Raw genomic sequence first — 17,311 nt, forward strand, 5'->3', positions numbered from 1 at the left:
TGCGGAGTGGCCCGGGTGCCTGTCCGTCTGGGGCGGGCGGGCCGGCGGTGACGCACCTGCCACTCTCTCAGCGGGAGGAGAGCGCCGGGGCCGGAGCTTAGAGAAACGAGCGTCTCCCATTGGCCGGCGGCGGGAGCGGGGAGACGCGCCATTGGCTTCGGGCCGGGGCGGCCATTAGCCTGCGGCCGGTCCGCAGCTGCCTGGGGGCGCGGGCTGAGGCGAGCTCGGTCGCTGCCGGACGGCGCCTCTCGGGTCGCGGCCGGGGCAGGGTCGCCGCCGCCGGAGTTACGAGTGCGGAGAAAAGGCGGCGAGCGGGGCGCGGCGGGGCCCGTGAGCCGCAGGGCAGCGGGAGCCGCTGAGGGAGCTGCCGGGGCCGCTGAGGGAGCTGCCGGGCGGCGCCCCCTCACATAACACGGGCGCTGCCGCCTCGCACCCGCGCCGCCTCCCTCAGCCACAGACCTTCGCCACGATGTCGGCAGGGTTCTGAAACCGGCGTGGCACCCGACAGTTCAGCTGGATTTTTCCCTCCTTTAATTTAATACTACAGATCAGCTTCCGATACTGCCGCTGAGAGGTGTACATACACACAGTGTTAACTTCACTACACAGACACGGACATACACATACAAAGTTTAGCTGCTGAAGAGAAGGCATAAAATAAGAACAAAATTGAGGCGTTTCTGTTTGTAATTAGACTACTGCTGAGCGCAGTAGAATTACAAAAATGCTATAACCAAAAATGAAGCAATTTGTCAAGACTGGGAAAATGGCAACAAAATCCATGCTATCTCAAGTATAAAAAATTAAGAGAAAATTAAAAATCAATTAATACAGGGCAGATTTCTTTTTTTGTTCCTAAACTGTGACCAAAAATCCCATGCTGAGGTTATTCCATTGACTCAATTACCGCAACCTGCTGCTATCTTCCTCTCCTCACAGTGCCACTTTAAAATCTCCGGTCAGTTAATAACGTTATTATTCTGGCCAAACCACTGTCTCAGTTCCTAAAACCCTTTTGCAATTTCCTGTTCTTCAGTGTCTCAAATGCAAGCTCCTTGCCCGCACCCCTGAAGTGCTGTGCAACTTCCACTTGGGTTCATATCCGAAACGATCTACCTTCTCCCGCTACATGCCGTAGCGATCACCCGTTACCTCCTTTTCTTTCTGAATTTCTTTCCTGCTATATGTATTTTCTTTTTTTCTGCTCTAAATCTTTTCCCACCATCTCTCCTTTGAAGGTCGCGTTTCCAGAAATCTTTTTTACATGGTTACCTTCATCAGCGAGCTTTTCAGACGAAACTGTTCCTTCAAAGTGTCTTGGCTGTATTAGGTCCTGATCGTGCTAAGGCAGGCAAGATGATCATTAAATGCTCGTTTACGTGTTATGCAGATATCAGAGATCTCCTACCGCAAAATTCTGTGGCTTGAACAAAGTCTTAGTGTTACTTGAATATACATGTTCAGGATGTTGCAAAACTATGTCACAATCGTAGTGTGAATAATATTTTGACTCTGATACCACCAAGGGTTGAGAGGAATACTTTATCAAGCCTTTGAGCCTAGCACTGGCAATCCTCCAAACCGCACTCTGCTTTAGTTTCCTGCTTTGCCAACTACAGAAATAATACTTTGGCAAGAAAGAAGCAAATTTCTGCCTAATACGTATTATTAAATGCTTTTTTTCTGAACCACTGATAAGGAAAACAGTTTTCTATTATTTTTTACTAGAAACACCCGTAATTATTGTACAGATCTATACCACCAGCGTTTATGTGAATCCAGAAACAGTATTTGTTCGCAATCTGGATGGCAAGTCATCACTTGAAATAGTGTCTCTGTGCTCAAATGATGCTAAATGTTTTCCTAAAATATCAGAGCACTCTGGCTTAGGCCCTTGGATTTGTTGCATCATTTTGTCCTGTGATCATGCGAGGAAACGTGAAAGCATGGCCTTCAGTAAAATGTGGTGGTAAATCCTTGGACATATGCATAAGCCTCACTGAGCAGTACTGATCGTACAGCTTGTAGTGTAATAAAACTTACTCCCTCTTTTGCTTCTGAAACCCTAAGACCACCCAAATAGATGTCTGCAGGTGAGCTTTACACATTGGGAAAGTTAGATGAATATATAGTTTACACACTGGTAAATCGAAAATACCAGAATAGCTAGGTCTAAATATAATGACTTTGAAAAGGAATGCAAAAAATTGACCTGCCAGCTGAACTAAAACATAGAAGTCTCAAAAAATTATATGGTAGACTATATCCCCTTCTTCGTCATACCAGGTCTGAATGAACTCCACAAAACCTTTGTATTTTGACCGGTATCAGAGGATAACCTGTCTAGAATGCTTTTTGGATATCGCTTACCTTCTGAAAGATTTCTTTCCCTATGGCTTGGTTACTTGTAGAAAGTATGATTAATATGAGTCTAAATAACTTTTAGATACTTTTTTCTCCCCTACCTTTACATATTTTGTACCCATTTTATCGAGAAGTCTAAATACCATAATGAGTTTCATTTCAAACAACGTTTTTAGGCTAGCATAGGAAAAAAACTATTGGCCATGATTTTCCGTAATATGTGCGTTCATACCCCAAACCCATGTATAATCATAAGCCAAAACCTGAAACCGCCCAGCACCTACCTGCACCTTTGCGGGAGAAGGAAGAGCGCGATGGCCACATCGTTTCGGGTATATTCAGTATCACATGTAACTGTCATTTAATTTACATTTAATAACATGTAATTTAGTCAGAATGTCACCTTGCGGTGGCGGCAGCTTGGGGAAGTGGCCCTGGACGAGGGAGGTGGAAGTGACAAGGTCTCTCCCAGCCGGGGGAGGTCCCGGCGGGCACCGCGAGGTGGCGCTCCGCAGCTGCGCTCCGCACGCCGGGAGCACCGCGGGGCGCCAAAGGGCGCGGGGAAAAGCGCCCGGTGTCCCTGCCCCGACGTGACCGTGCCTCGGAGCTACCGAGAGCAACGGGGCATTTTGCTCTGCACAAACGCAAAGGTGGAGAGAGATGGTGTGTGCTGTCTTTCAAAGCGAAAACGCAGAGTTGCAAACGTGGTTACAACCCCCAACCCCTGAGCGTCTTTTTTGTACTTTCAAGTGCAATTCCTTTGTGATTTGTATACTAGAACACACTATCAACACTTTAGAGAACAATCTACGTTAAAATAAAAAATAAAAGCAGCCATCAATTTAATATTTTTTTCTTTTTTTTTACCTTTGTGGAAACGGTGTATTCTGACGCAGGCATTATTTTGAATTTCTCCATGCTGGTCTCTGCACACATACCCTGATAACAGGGTGCCTCCTTTCAGCAAACCAAGACAGAGAAATTGTCAGCTCCCTAAAGCATAATGATAAACATACAAGAATATTTAAAAATGGTGTTTTCATTTAAATACATCTCTCAAGCAGTGAACGGAAGGAGGTCATTTCACAGTGCACAGCAACAGAAGTTGTCCATAAAGAGGAACAGAGCACATCACAGTTCCTTCATCGTTCTGAAGGGCAGTAGCATAAACAATATCTGAGTAAACTGTTTGGAACTGGTATTTTCTGGTAAGGCTAGAGCCATTGAACATCCCCGGCCCTTCTCGCTAGGTAATGCCAGGTATAAGTCAGAAAAGTATTGGATGTGGGAAGGCCTCTGTATAACTTGTCACCCAAAACACTAGTTCCCACACAGGCCTTCACAGCCTGGCAGAAAATGCTGTCCGGGTCCGTGGTTCCTGTCCCGTGTGCTGGAGTGGGGGTCTCCCCAGCTGCTTTGGCACACGGCTCCATTTGGGTTTGAAAGTAAGTCCCGTTTTTCTCACTTTCACTCAGATTTACTGTAGCACAAACCAAGCCTGTTAACAACGTGTAAAGGAAAAAAAAAGCTCAAAATGAGTAAAGATTAATTCTAACTCGGGGGTTTTTTTAGGAACAAGATTGGAAACAAACAGCAAATCAAATAGAAGACCCCCTTCTAGCTTACACCTGGACTGTGTGATATTTCTCTGGTTTCTTAAAACCAAGCATAAGCTGGAAACTTTTTCTTATAGTACTGTCAGTTAAAGATGTTGTACTTATTTTTCCTAATGTTTTTATTACAATGAAATTGCTAGAATGGATGTAGCTATAGATGCACTAACATAAAAATACTTTTGACTGCATGTTTGTTTTCCCTGAAGAAGAAATAAGATCAAACAGCATTAACTGCTCACCAATTTTGTTATTTAGTTCTGAGAACAGAATCGCAGGATCTACTGTTGGTCTCTGCACAGTCAGCAGCAAACACCCTGTAACAACAGAGGGGCAGAAATAATAAATTTAAATTTTCCCCATAGGAAGCCTCCTATCTACCTAGACCCAACTTCATATAAAAAAGAACACACATGTATATAATATGCTTTTGTACATTTTTATATTTGCATGGATGTTGATGTATTTAACAAATTGGGGGACTGGCAGTATTAATGGTTCTTGAATAGCAGAAGCTGTTTAAACTACACTCCTGTCAATATGTCTCACATTGTGGAAAAAGTACATTAAACATTTAAATCCGAATGTATTTCGGATTCCTTAATTTATGAGCTAGAAACCTTACATTTTGTGAGTCCCAATGTGCAGAATTCAGAACGATGAAACTTCTAAAACTGACTTACAGTACTTTTAAAATTCCTTTTTTATTTGCTTACCTAGTAGCTCTTACTTGAATGGTGAGAATTACAGTTCTGAGATGCATTTTGATTCTGCACAGCATGATTTTGGAAGTAATTCCCCGTTTTGAGGATAGGAAGGACTACTTCATCAATTATTTTCTTTTTTCAAGTTGGATTCTTGAATCTGACTAGAGGCTTATACTGTCAGAATAAATTCCATAGAAGTAGCCTCAGATCCCAATTACACTGCTTTCTTGCTCAGCGAGAATACTTGCTTATAGGGTAAAATATCCAAGAAGAGTGGTTGAGAGGTGCTTAATTTGTTTGTCATACATTTTGAAAATATGTTCCATGGGTATCAAAATCATATGAATCCTCTGCCTTGTAAATGCTAACATGTAAAATTAATCTAAAAAGTACAAATCCATACAACTTACTTCTAGTTCGACGTTTTCAGGATAAAAGCCTATATTTAATTCTTACTTACATATGTCTACTGATGAATTCAAATTCATTTTAGATTTTTACAGCCATTTTTTTGATGATTTTCATAATGGGTTAATTAGACTTACAGCTGTAATTGCTATTTCCTTATAAATCACATTTTGTTTTAATTTTTTTCCCGATACCTTTCTTTCATGAAACATTTTGAATCATAATCATGTAAACATACTTTCAAACAAACGTGTATGTAATCTCACACTCTCAAGAATAGCTAAGTTTACAGAGCAATCAGTATAAAGGATCTTTCTGAAAAAACAGTTTTGCAGAGAATAGTCATCAAAGTGCATCTGTATGAGACACCTTTGCAAATCAGTGAACACAGTCCGTGTAAACAACCTTTGATCAGCAGTTTCCACAATATCATTATGAACTCCAGTTTTTGCTGTAATGGTATGATATGATGAGTGAAAGGCAGACCAAACCCAATTCATACCGTAATTTTCCATCTGAAAATTAATTTGTTGACTGAAAAATACCTACATAATTTCAAAGATGATAAGACATAATGAAATAGGACTATTATTTTTTTTCTCCACTCACACCTTGAGCCAGATTTCTACACAAAAGTCACTTTCCTCCTTTCATCTTCTTATTACTTTCCTGGTAAAGTGACATATTAAGCAGGTATGTAAGTGGTTGGTAATTTTAAAAAGCTGCATATTTAAAAAACTTAGTGTGTGATTGATCAAAGAACTGAGTATGAAGAGTAAAGACTGGAGAGAGAAGGTGAATATGCAAAGGAGGGTATCTTATTCAATGGGAAACAGCTATGAAAAGCTACCAAAGATTGTGTCTGCCTAGCTCAACTAACACAGTTCCAAACAGAGATGATTTAGGGCTCTTTAGTCCAGAACACAGCGGTAAGGATAAGCAAGATCTGATACTCAGAGAAATGATGCAGATCGTCCTCTCTTTGTAAAAAAAAAGTATCACAACAGACCAGTTAAACCTCACAGCTCAAATACGAGACTTTAAAAGATGACACACACTATCTCCTCTCAGCTAAAACAACCAAACACATCTCAACCATATGAAACAGTACTGGGCTCCCTGCTTCAAAGGCAGAAAGAAAAAAGCAGGATACAAACATGTCATCTAGTAAACTCCCAGGCAGAAAGAAATGTGCTTAAATAAACGGCATGCCACTTAGCAGCACCTTCTGTCCCACGCTTCCAATTCATACCATAACGTCGCGTCTTCTTTAGGGCTCATCCAACCCCTCAGTGAGCCAATCTTGATTGCTACCTGCCCTGTCGTGCAGTCTAACATGTGAGGTTGGTGACCTCAGTATTCCAATAAAGGACAAGTTTGTCAGAAAAATCGTTTCTCTTCCCTCCATATAAAAAATACAGCCAACGCTACGGAGTTTATAACTCAGGACAGAGAGGCTACGTTTGCAAACATAAAGGACTGAATGAAACCTCAGAAACACCCTCTCACTCCCCAGTTTTGTTTTAGTTCTATATTCTTTACAGATATTTCTGGCTTAAACTAAACAATTTAGTATATAGTAGGCAGTATATAAAGAAAAAAATGACTACATTTAGCTCCTTCTAAAGCTAGACTGAAGACAAAGAGAGGTAAAAGACTTCACAGCCCAGCGTCTTCCCACAGCCCGCACATCCTGACATTTAGGGTAGAAGTAGGTGTGGTACAGTCATCATTCTTCCACTGGAAACAGGCATGGGGGAGCTGGTTATGCCTCAGATTTGTTCTCAAATTTTTAGCCAACACAAGCTGAACTGATGGGGGGGGGCAGGAATAGAGTAACATTTTGCTTCCATTGCAAATGGATTCCTTGCAATGAGCAAGAGAGAAGCAAGGAGAACACTGACTCACACAGCTAACTATCTTGGAAAAGCAACTGGATTCAGGGTATGGCTCAGAGAAACAAACACTGGCATATGGAAAATCAAATATCTGCTCAGTAGGAAGCAATTTAAAGTCAAATAAGATTGTTGTTAGCTTCTACTGCGTCATGACCAAGAAACTTCAGTCTACCTCCCAGTTCAGACTATTGACAACCAATTTGACCACTCACAAATTAATGCTTTCAGAACATTACAGACCAATTAAAAGTATTGACAAAATTCCTGTTAACTTCAGCAAGATATCAGTTGAGTCACTTTATCTATGAATAAGAACTTAGGATGGCAAAAAAAGTCTTCAATAGAATACCTCTGCCCACATCTGTTACAAGTTTTTTAATTTTTAGCTGAAATTTGGCAGCCCTTCTATGCCACCTGCAACAATTTCTTTGTAGGTTAGTGTATTTTCGTACCTCCCATTCAGTTCTTTCTGTTTCCTCAAGGTACTGTGATTCTTATTTAACTCAGTCCTATCTTCTATCCATTTGGTGGTTACCAAAACCGCAGGATGTTTAGAAGTTTAATTTTTCTTCTTCTTTAAGGGACACAAGTAATGTCTCTGCAGTTTTGAAACGTGGCTTGGCTCTTTGTGGTTTCCCTTCATTACATAGAATTTCATTCTAAAAAGCAAGAGTATGAACTGAGATTAGATTTAAACTGAGTGTTTCCAAACATTATGAGAATTCCTCTAACAAATAAAACTTCCATCTTAACTACCCTTAAATAATTTCCATTTTGCAAATATAATGTCCCTTTGTGCCTTTAGAAAATGAAGGTTATGAGAAAGAGACTGTATGAAGAGAAACATGTCTCATTTTGCAGAATTTTAAACACATTCTTTCAGATAGTAAATCTAATGTTAATTAATAGCAGGGTGTAATACTAGATTCCTCTCTCTTAGGAATATGTTCCCTGATGCAGTATTTTCTGTTATTTTATACATTGGTTCTAATTTATAGCAGAGCATATTGCTAAAAAACTGTCAAGTAACTTATTCAATAGCCAGGCAAAGAGCTACTATCACAATTGAATTACTGACCATTTTTTCAGGAGAGACTGTGTAATTATAAATTAATTTCTCTTTTCAGTACCTCTGAAAATCGTGCCCACCAAAGTTTTGAACACGGGCAGGTGCTTTGGGTATGTGGGCTGCAGGGAAGTTCCCAGTTGTCTTTGACATATGATAACCTGAGTCTGTGTGTATGTGTAGGCACAAGTCTGCATATACAAATGCACAGAGTCCTAATCCAAACACACCGATACCTTACTTAAGTAATTATGGCAGCTGCACACCAAGCTAAGCACCTTATTTTTAGAAGAAGTCATCCTCTTTTCATTCTCTGTAATACACAACTCAATATCCTATCAACTTCTGAAAACAATTTGTCTAAAAAGAAAATATCTCTACAAAAAATCCAGGCAACAATGTCTTTTTAAGACTGTTGCTACTTCCCACTGTAAAGTGCATAAACATGCTCTTAAAGAGGAGCAGGCAATGGATTGTAGACCAAAAAGGAGAAAGCGAGCCAGCATTAAAATAATAGTAACACAACAGTTGCACTTCCACACGAGAAAACCATTAAGCATACAACAGTTAACATTTCTTCCAAATACTCATTACATTTCATAAAGCCAAATCAGCCACCACAACAAAATAAGCATATTTAGAATTCAGAACATTTTAATATTAGATATTAAAAAGGATCAACAAATACCATAAAGACAGGAAAATTAAACTCTTCTTCCTTCCTCTCGGAGTGCTTCTGTGATTCATCTGAAGTAAAAGTTTTGTTTCAAAACAATCTTTAGGGCTTGGTCTTCAGGTTTGCTGTGGCTTGCCTCTTTAGAAATCTGGTTTAAAACCTACCTACCATTTAATTAGCAGAAAATATTTTCAGTCTGCTCCTACTGACTAAAATGGCATGGAATTAGGCAGGCCTAAAATCAGCCAAGTAGATCTGTATTTGGTAACACCCCCCCTCCCCCATCCCTCCAAAAAAACCCCCAACCTAAATAAAACCAACAGAAACCCACAATACCACAAAGCAAAACACTCAAACCCAGAAACAAAGAAACCCTAACAAAAATCAATCAGGCAAAACGAAGTTCTTTAAAACTGGTAATGCAGATTAATGTTTTGATCTCACTATAAAATTATTCCCTACCAGACTACGACAGTAAATAATATATCTTTATATCCTTTATATAAAGAACTTTTACAAGTCTTACGGCACTTTTGTGTGCTTGAATTACAGAAAGGATGAAGTGGGAAGGGTCCTCTGGAGATTGTCTGGCCCAAACCCTTGGCTCAGAGCAGGGTCACCTGGATCACTTTGCTCAGGATCACATCCAGCTGGGATTTAAGTACTTCCCAAGATGGAGAGACACCACAGCCTTTCCGAGCAACCTGTTCCACTACTTCCTCACAAGACCTTCAGTTTCATGATCTGTTTGTAGAGGCTACTGTGAAGTAGTAGCAACAGCTGGTCTGTAGCGAACAGCTATTTGGGTCAGAACACAATGTGAAAGCAAAAGCACACTGTGGAAGGTGACAGGACGAGGAACTGTATTCTACAGAAAAAAAATGTTGTCTAAACTGTAACAGCCATGCAGACTGGTGAAAATATCTGCAGTGGTCTCAAACTTAAGAGAAAAACCTCACATTCCTACTCACTACATCTCCATCTGTGGATGTTTAATTACCTGAAGGAAATGCATATGCTTTTACCCATTTACTTTGATGAATATTTTGTTATTCAGGAAGGATAATGCAAGTTCTGAGTTAGAATAAATGTGCACTGCCACACATAGTGTAGAAGAGGAGCATCCAACATCATTCACGAAGTAGAAGCAGCCTTGGCAGGTAACGCTGTGGCATTTGGCTAGAGTGTGCTTCCGATACCTACACCCCGCATGGCGTGATCGGGTACCTCTGTATCACTGCAGCACACGGTCCGGCTGAACTCTGTGGCACAGGCTGTCAGATTTAGAATGTTTTATATCATAACCTGTCTTAGTGCGAGAGATCCCAGTGCCGGGTTGCTAACACTTTTCCTTAGGAAACAGAAGTTGCGAGCATAATTAGATATTAAAATGTTCAATCCATTCCACAGTGGTAAATAATGAACAAGATTATTGATCATTGGTAAGATCAAGTGGTAAATAAAGATCAACATAGTCAAAGGGCGATCACAAGTGCTTCATAGCTATGGTCATTCAAACAAAAAAAGAAAACTAAATGTTACAGCAAAGAAAAAAAGAAATGCAGTCCTTTCTTATATCAAAAAAAAATACAGAACTAAAAAAACTCCATATTAGCTGCCTGTTACAACTGCTATGCCTCCCTGCCCCCCCAAATAAAGATTAATGTTATACCAAGCACTGCTCAGATATCTGATGTCATTACTTACATTTGATAAGAGAGCCATGTATGCATAAAAAGCTGGTGAAGTGCCATATTAAAGGATATGTTAATTTTGCTAAAAACTACTGTGAAAGGACTCAATTACAAGACAAAAGGAAACAGAGAGAAAATGCTGGGAGATAAATATCTTTTTAATCTAGTGTGGAAAGCCGTAACAGGAAGCAATTTCAAACAAGACATTCAGCGAGTATTTTAAGAGTGAGAGTGATCAACCACTGTAACTACTGAAAGGGGTTATTTTCTATCTCTTGATTTCTTCAAAGGGAGTTTGAAAATCTCACAGTCTAAACTTGTTTTATCTCACAACTGGGTTCAAGTATCGCGCTGACCAGGTCAATCGTGATGGCCTGCTGCCCTACCGCCAAGGCTGGAGGTGGCTTATTAGGACTTCTGTGAGTTAACAGGCTCTTCTGTTTAAATGTGGACTTTCTGAATTCAGGCAGCTAAAGAAACTCTCCCCATGTTAATGTTATAACTAATCACTGTCTCTTTCAATATCTGAATACTATTAGACAGGGCTTATACAAATAGAAAATATGTCCCCAAGTTCAGCTGCCTTAACATATTAGTACTTCCTCTGACCTACCCACAGAGTCATGGTTAAGCTCAGTGCAGGACTTTGAATAAAAAGAAGGAAGCTGAACACAGACATATTCTCTCATAGAATTTTACAATATTTATTTATGGAAAAACAGATTTTACAGCTGTAGTCTGGTTTTTCATTTTCCCATTAAGTACTTGCTGTTTGGAATACAATTGAAAACACCAGTATTGTAGGCTCCTAATGAGTATGCCACTGAGATGGAATCACCCAAACCCCCAGGACCATTATTATCGCTATCACATGGCAGTGACCGCTGTATTAACTGTGCAGCGAAGGTGCTAAGGTTTGTGCTACACGGACAGATTCCTCATTTTTACTTCCGCCATCCATCGTAGTAGAATCTGCTGGAAAATGGAGTACAAATCACTCACAAATTTACAGCAGTAAGTTGAGCTAGTTCTGTGCTATATCATTTCTGGAAGTGAATGCCTTTGTTTTGCGCCCTAAGGGCTGCTCATATGCATAAATAGACCCCTTTTTTCTGTTTCTGAATCACAGTGTCCAGCCAATACAAAACAGACTATGAAGTATGAAAACTGCACATATCTCCACCACAGAACAATAACAAGATCTATACTTTGATTTCCTGGGAAATAAAAATTGTAGCTATACTTCCTGTCAGCCCATTCCTTTGAACATGTTCTCTTCATAATTTGGATTTTGAATCGAGTTTAAATGGCAGTTAAAAATTGTATGTGGCAGTACACAATGAAATTTAGCTTGACAGCTTGGACATCAAAACTAAAAATAAATGACTTCACATCCAAATAATAAGTAATAACAATGTTAGCCTGCATAAGAATAGCAGGACTGGATTCAAATACAATATTAATTTTAGGGATATGAGTGACTAGGGAGAGACAGAGGCAAAGAAACAAATCCTTCATATAGCAATAGTCTCTTCTTATCCCCCAGGCAACTGGCTGCCTTTCACCTCAGCGGCAGAGCAATTATGTGGCATAATGACTGCAGTGCAAATAAGCAGAGAGATTTTATTAAACCAAATGAGCAAATCATCTGCGTATTATTGCGATTTGATTGACAGTGACAAGTGTCGAGCAGACATGGATGTGAATATGATAAAGAAGCTTGCAGGAAAGCTCTTGATAATGTTACTCTTGATAAAGTTGCTCGGCAAACCTCTCTAAGTAAATAAAGGGGAAAGCGTATGATGCATATTAATTCACATAGTTTGCAACCTGCCACAGGACTAGAGGAAAAGTTGCAATAGGTTCAGCACATGGCATTTCATATGAATTCTAAAATTGCATTTATGAGTCTCATAGACTTTACAATAATATATTAATATTAAAAGTAAAGGTCATTCCACGTAACGGTTAAGCTGCCTGAGCTTCAACCTTTATATCAATAACAGGCTCTAGGCTGGGGGCACGAGGAAGAGGAAAAACAAGCGGAATGATCTGAATAATGTTACTTTGAAAGATTGCTGCCTTTTGCTGGGATGTCCATTTACACATTTGCACTTTCAGCGGACAATTAGGTTTCTGACAGGCCTGCCATCGCAATGATTAAATCAATACCTTCCATATTAATTGGCATGGGCCTTCAGGCCTCCATCTAAGCCACCCTTACATTAATGACTCCCTTATGACATCACAGCGGCACAGATTCCAAAGTTTCACATCGTTGCAGTCAGTGTGGAACTTAGGATAATTACTTTTGGCACATGGAATGAATTAACCAAGGTGACTGGGAAGCTTTGACAGCAACACCCGTGGAAGAAAATTCGCAGCGGGGATAAAATCACCTGTGCTGGAATGGTACTAACATCATGAATAAATTTGGGTTTACAAGTTGAAATTGTTTTAGTGGATAAACCATGTGATAAATAGCTTGCTTTCCTCCACTCCTTTTTTTTTTTTTTTTATTTTAAATTTGAATGTGAACAAGCAACAGCATTATGCCACACTTCAGTTAACATTCTTTTGCCATCAAGTACCATCAAGCTGAAGATTTTCACTCTTTGAAAAAGAATTATATCTGAGAGGAAATGTTCTTGTCATATGAAGTGCACGTAAAATGTGGAAAGCATTTCTGATTTATGCTGTAATACTGATCTGAATATCTATTTGGACGTATTTCAAAGAGACCGGCTCTGCAAGGTTCTGCATACTCTGAGCCGATTCCTACAAATTTTGTGCTTGATTTTAACTATGCAAGTAGACTTCAGCAGAGGCATTCAACAGCTGACATGCTCAGAATAACTGAGGCTTGATAAAAAAATACTGAATTCCTCTATAACTAACTTACATGAAAGATATCACAGGTACCTTTTCCATTGTGTAAGCCCTCCATATTCTAATGAGCAGTCCAAAGGGTATGAACTAAGAAAAAAAGTGACAATAGAATAAAATATTTAGTACAAAATCATATAATTTGTTGTATAATCCATTTGTTACAATAGAAATTGTGCTCACACAAATATTATAATTTATTATTTACAAGCATGAGATGACATTAACTCCACAAAAAAGAACTAAAGCATTCAGTAAAATAAGTCACTGTACTAACCTGGTCCAGTTGTTGGAAATTAATTAGCAATTTGTTGTTCGCATGAAGATCAGAATGAAATTTCATACAGTTGCAGTTTTGGGGCAAATTGTAGCAAAAATATAGACAGCACTATCTACACAGCAGCAAAAAACCTGTCAGTGTAATAATTACCTATGCTCTAACATTGCTGTTTGTGGGTTTGGGGTTTTTAATATTTTGAATATACTTTTAAACTTTTTTTTTTTTTGTAAATAAGTTTAAGAAATAACACAATATAGACAATTTTTGAGTGTTCTTCAATGTTCTTCAAAGTGTATCTAAGTTGATGCACCCTAGTCATTAAATATAAAAGTAAATACTCTGGCTACCAGTTTTTGATCATCTTCAAAACAAAATTACTGATATGCAGCATTTTTAACCACAAAGCAGTTAAACAAATATCTAAATAAGTCAATTGAATGTCCAAACCATCTCATTCAAAAAAATTTTTTCGTCTAGGAGAAAGTCTGATATTTTACAATTACATGATTTTTTAGATATTACAATTTAAATTTGAAGTAAACTATTTGATATGTAAACTAAATCTCAACTACTTAAAACAGTTCTATGATTTTTCTTAAAGTGTTTGTGAGCCTTCTGGTGTAAATTATAATCACATCATTACTGTTGCTTCCAAAATAGTGCAAATGCAAATCTAAAATGCAGAATTTCTTTTTAAGAGACAATTTAGAACCTCTAAGCATTAGAAACAAAAATATTAAACGCATTTTCAAAGTTAGCTGACACAGTGATGTTTTCTGAGGCTACAGAGAGTGGATTTGAGAAAAGAGTGTTAACCTCTATTCATTTTACTGAGATGCTATTAATTGTATTCCAAAAAGTTACTTAAAGTTTTTTTAGGAAAGTCAAGTAGTACAGAAATTTATTACAAAATCATAGTAATATGTTGTCCTGTTGCCCTGACAATGTGGAGAAATATTAAGCTGGAGTACTGAACAATTTCAAGACTTTGCCAACCACTGGAAAAAAATCTTTTGTATTAAAATTATTGTCACTTCTGTCACACTTAAAAAAAAAAAAAAAAGAAAATAAATAACTCTTCTTAAAAGAACTGAATTTGTTGAGTGGTGAAGCACTACCTTCCACTTCCAGTGGACAGCTAGAACTTCCCATGTCCCTCCTTAACCTGTTAGAGTATGTCTAGAACTTCACATGTTCCTCCTCAACCTTCAGGCTCCTTTAACAGTGTCAATGAAATGGCAGGTGTGCACATCTTCAATTTAAATTTAAGTAATCCTCACACACAAAGCTATTATTTTTCTGAAAATTTAGTAAAGGAAAAAAAATCCTGAAGTTTTTACAGTTGGGGAAACAAAACTGAGAGGATGAATGAATTCTCTATGGTCTTACTTCTTTGTAAAATTATCATGATCCCCTTTAGAAAAATAAGAAGAATGTCTGTGCTTACAGTGGAAACCTGAAAATTTTGGAGAAGACAACATGCAGCTGTTCACTGTGAGGAAACAATTCAATTATATTTAAAAAAATCATGTCTGTATTTTCTATGCAAAATGAGTATTGATATGCAAGTGTGTAAGTTGAGCAAAACCAGTCATTAACTTAGCCATGATTGCAGAGTAAATCAAAACATTGACTCACTTTGTCACCCCACTTTTCAGGGTATGCAAATATTAGGTAGCCCTTTGGGGATACAGTCTTCATTCCTTGCTTTTGTGGAATCAGAATTGATTCTAATGCGTAGTAAGGCTGGCTCTCCTGCAAGGAAAGAAAAGGAAAAAAAATGAATCAAACAAAGAAAGGACAGATTTTAAATCCTAATCCAAGAGTCTCAAGTTCTTGAAATGAAGTGTGGAGCAAGTAGCATTCACTGACAATATATTTTTTTCTATCATTAAAATCTTACCTATCTGACTATTTTAATACAATATTTATGAGGATCAAAAATTTGCTAGTAGTCCTGTACTAGAAAAGAAATATTTCCAGAGCTAAAATATGAATTGAAAATATCTTACATTTATTTTCTAAAAATATTACTTCTTAATTATTTTCAGGGATCGCTTTCAGGGAGTTAACGAGATGTTACAATAACCACTATCATAATGTTTCTCTAAAATAATACTTCAAAGCAGAATTGCAACCTAAGCGATGTTTAAACATCATGCCAAGCCTAATGAATTTTTTATTAAATGTCAAACAGCAAGCATCTTCCAATGCTCCATTTTTTTTTCTGAAAAATTAAACTGCTTTCCTTAAAAAGTAATAGTAATTAAGGACTTACCTTACAAAAACACTAACATTAGTGTTAACTTTCACATTCAGTATTCCCACCTTTATTTAATTAATTGTTTAAGCACACATTGAAGAGTAAGCATGTGCTAAGTGTTACTTTAAACTTGTACTGTTCTGGAAAACCCGGAGGATATAAGCTATTGAAGGACAAACCAAAACATATTGTGGGCTCTCTGTATAACCTAACCGATGGCTATGGAGGTGAAAAGCCGCTATGGCAAGCAGGAAAAAGCACCCACAATGCCAATGCATCTGGCCCTAGATTCTTAATCTTTTAATTAGGCAAAAGCTTTCATCCTTCTGGAGTTCTCACAAAGCTTATTGGAGAATCCCTTGCAATCAATGCACTGCTGTTAATATAACTGACTATGCTAGATATGGGTCTTAACCACACTTCTAAACTGTTATCTTTACAAACCGGAAGATGATGATGTGATGTGAACTAATAACAGCAAGTTTACTCTTAAAACCAAAAATACGAAAGTTACCTATTAAGATTGTTCTGGTATACCACACAATTTGTTTTGATGTTAGATTTTTAACTTGGGATGAACATGTTATGAGAAGAAGTCTACCTTTAAGATTAAAAAATACCTTTTCTTCCATCATGGAGATAGCATTGCATCAGATAACTTCGTTACAACAAGCCAAATTTTCTTGGTTATTAAATCCAGGTATCAAGCGCCTGTTCAGCTAAATAGGTTGCATCCAAAATAACTTATTTTTAATCAAAAAACCTGAAAGAAAATGTAGTTGGAAAAGAAGCACTCAATCGTTAGAGAAAACTACATGTTGAAATGGACCTGGCCACTAAATCCTGGCCTGGATTAAGTAATATATATATATTTACATATATGCAGTATATAATGTATTTCTAACTGTAGACAGAAGAACTTGACTACTGTTAAGTAGGTAAGACAGTTAGATACCAAAGTAATTTTTGAATGGGCTTTTCTTACCATACAGGCTGAGGCTGTTGAAACTCACAGTTTGAGGAAAAATCTTGGTCACAAGAAGATGAAAATATAAACACATTTCAAGTCATTTTTGCACCATACTATCCAAGCTTGGGATCACATGCTATCAGTCCTAATCTGCATTGTATGTGACAGTCACCTCACTATATTCATTATAAGAACTAAGTATTATGTCCATAATAACTAGTGCCAAGCAAAAATTCGCCATTTAAAAAAATAACAGAGAAGCGTGCAAACCAAATAGTTCCATTGCACTTCAGAAATAATGAGATACTACAGACAGAAGAGGCACTGACATGAAACCCTCTTTGGGAAGGATCACAGTATTTGTTAAACTGTGCAACATTTTAGAATTAAAAAAAATATGTGATTGGCTAAATTACCCTTCAGGCAGATATTGTTTATCTGTTCTGTGAACTGTAGCTCCACCTCAGCTCCAGATAGTCCAATAAT

Source organism: Falco naumanni, chromosome 15, assembly GCF_017639655.2.
Source record: "Falco naumanni isolate bFalNau1 chromosome 15, bFalNau1.pat, whole genome shotgun sequence".
Lineage (NCBI taxonomy): Eukaryota > Metazoa > Chordata > Aves > Falconiformes > Falconidae > Falco > Falco naumanni.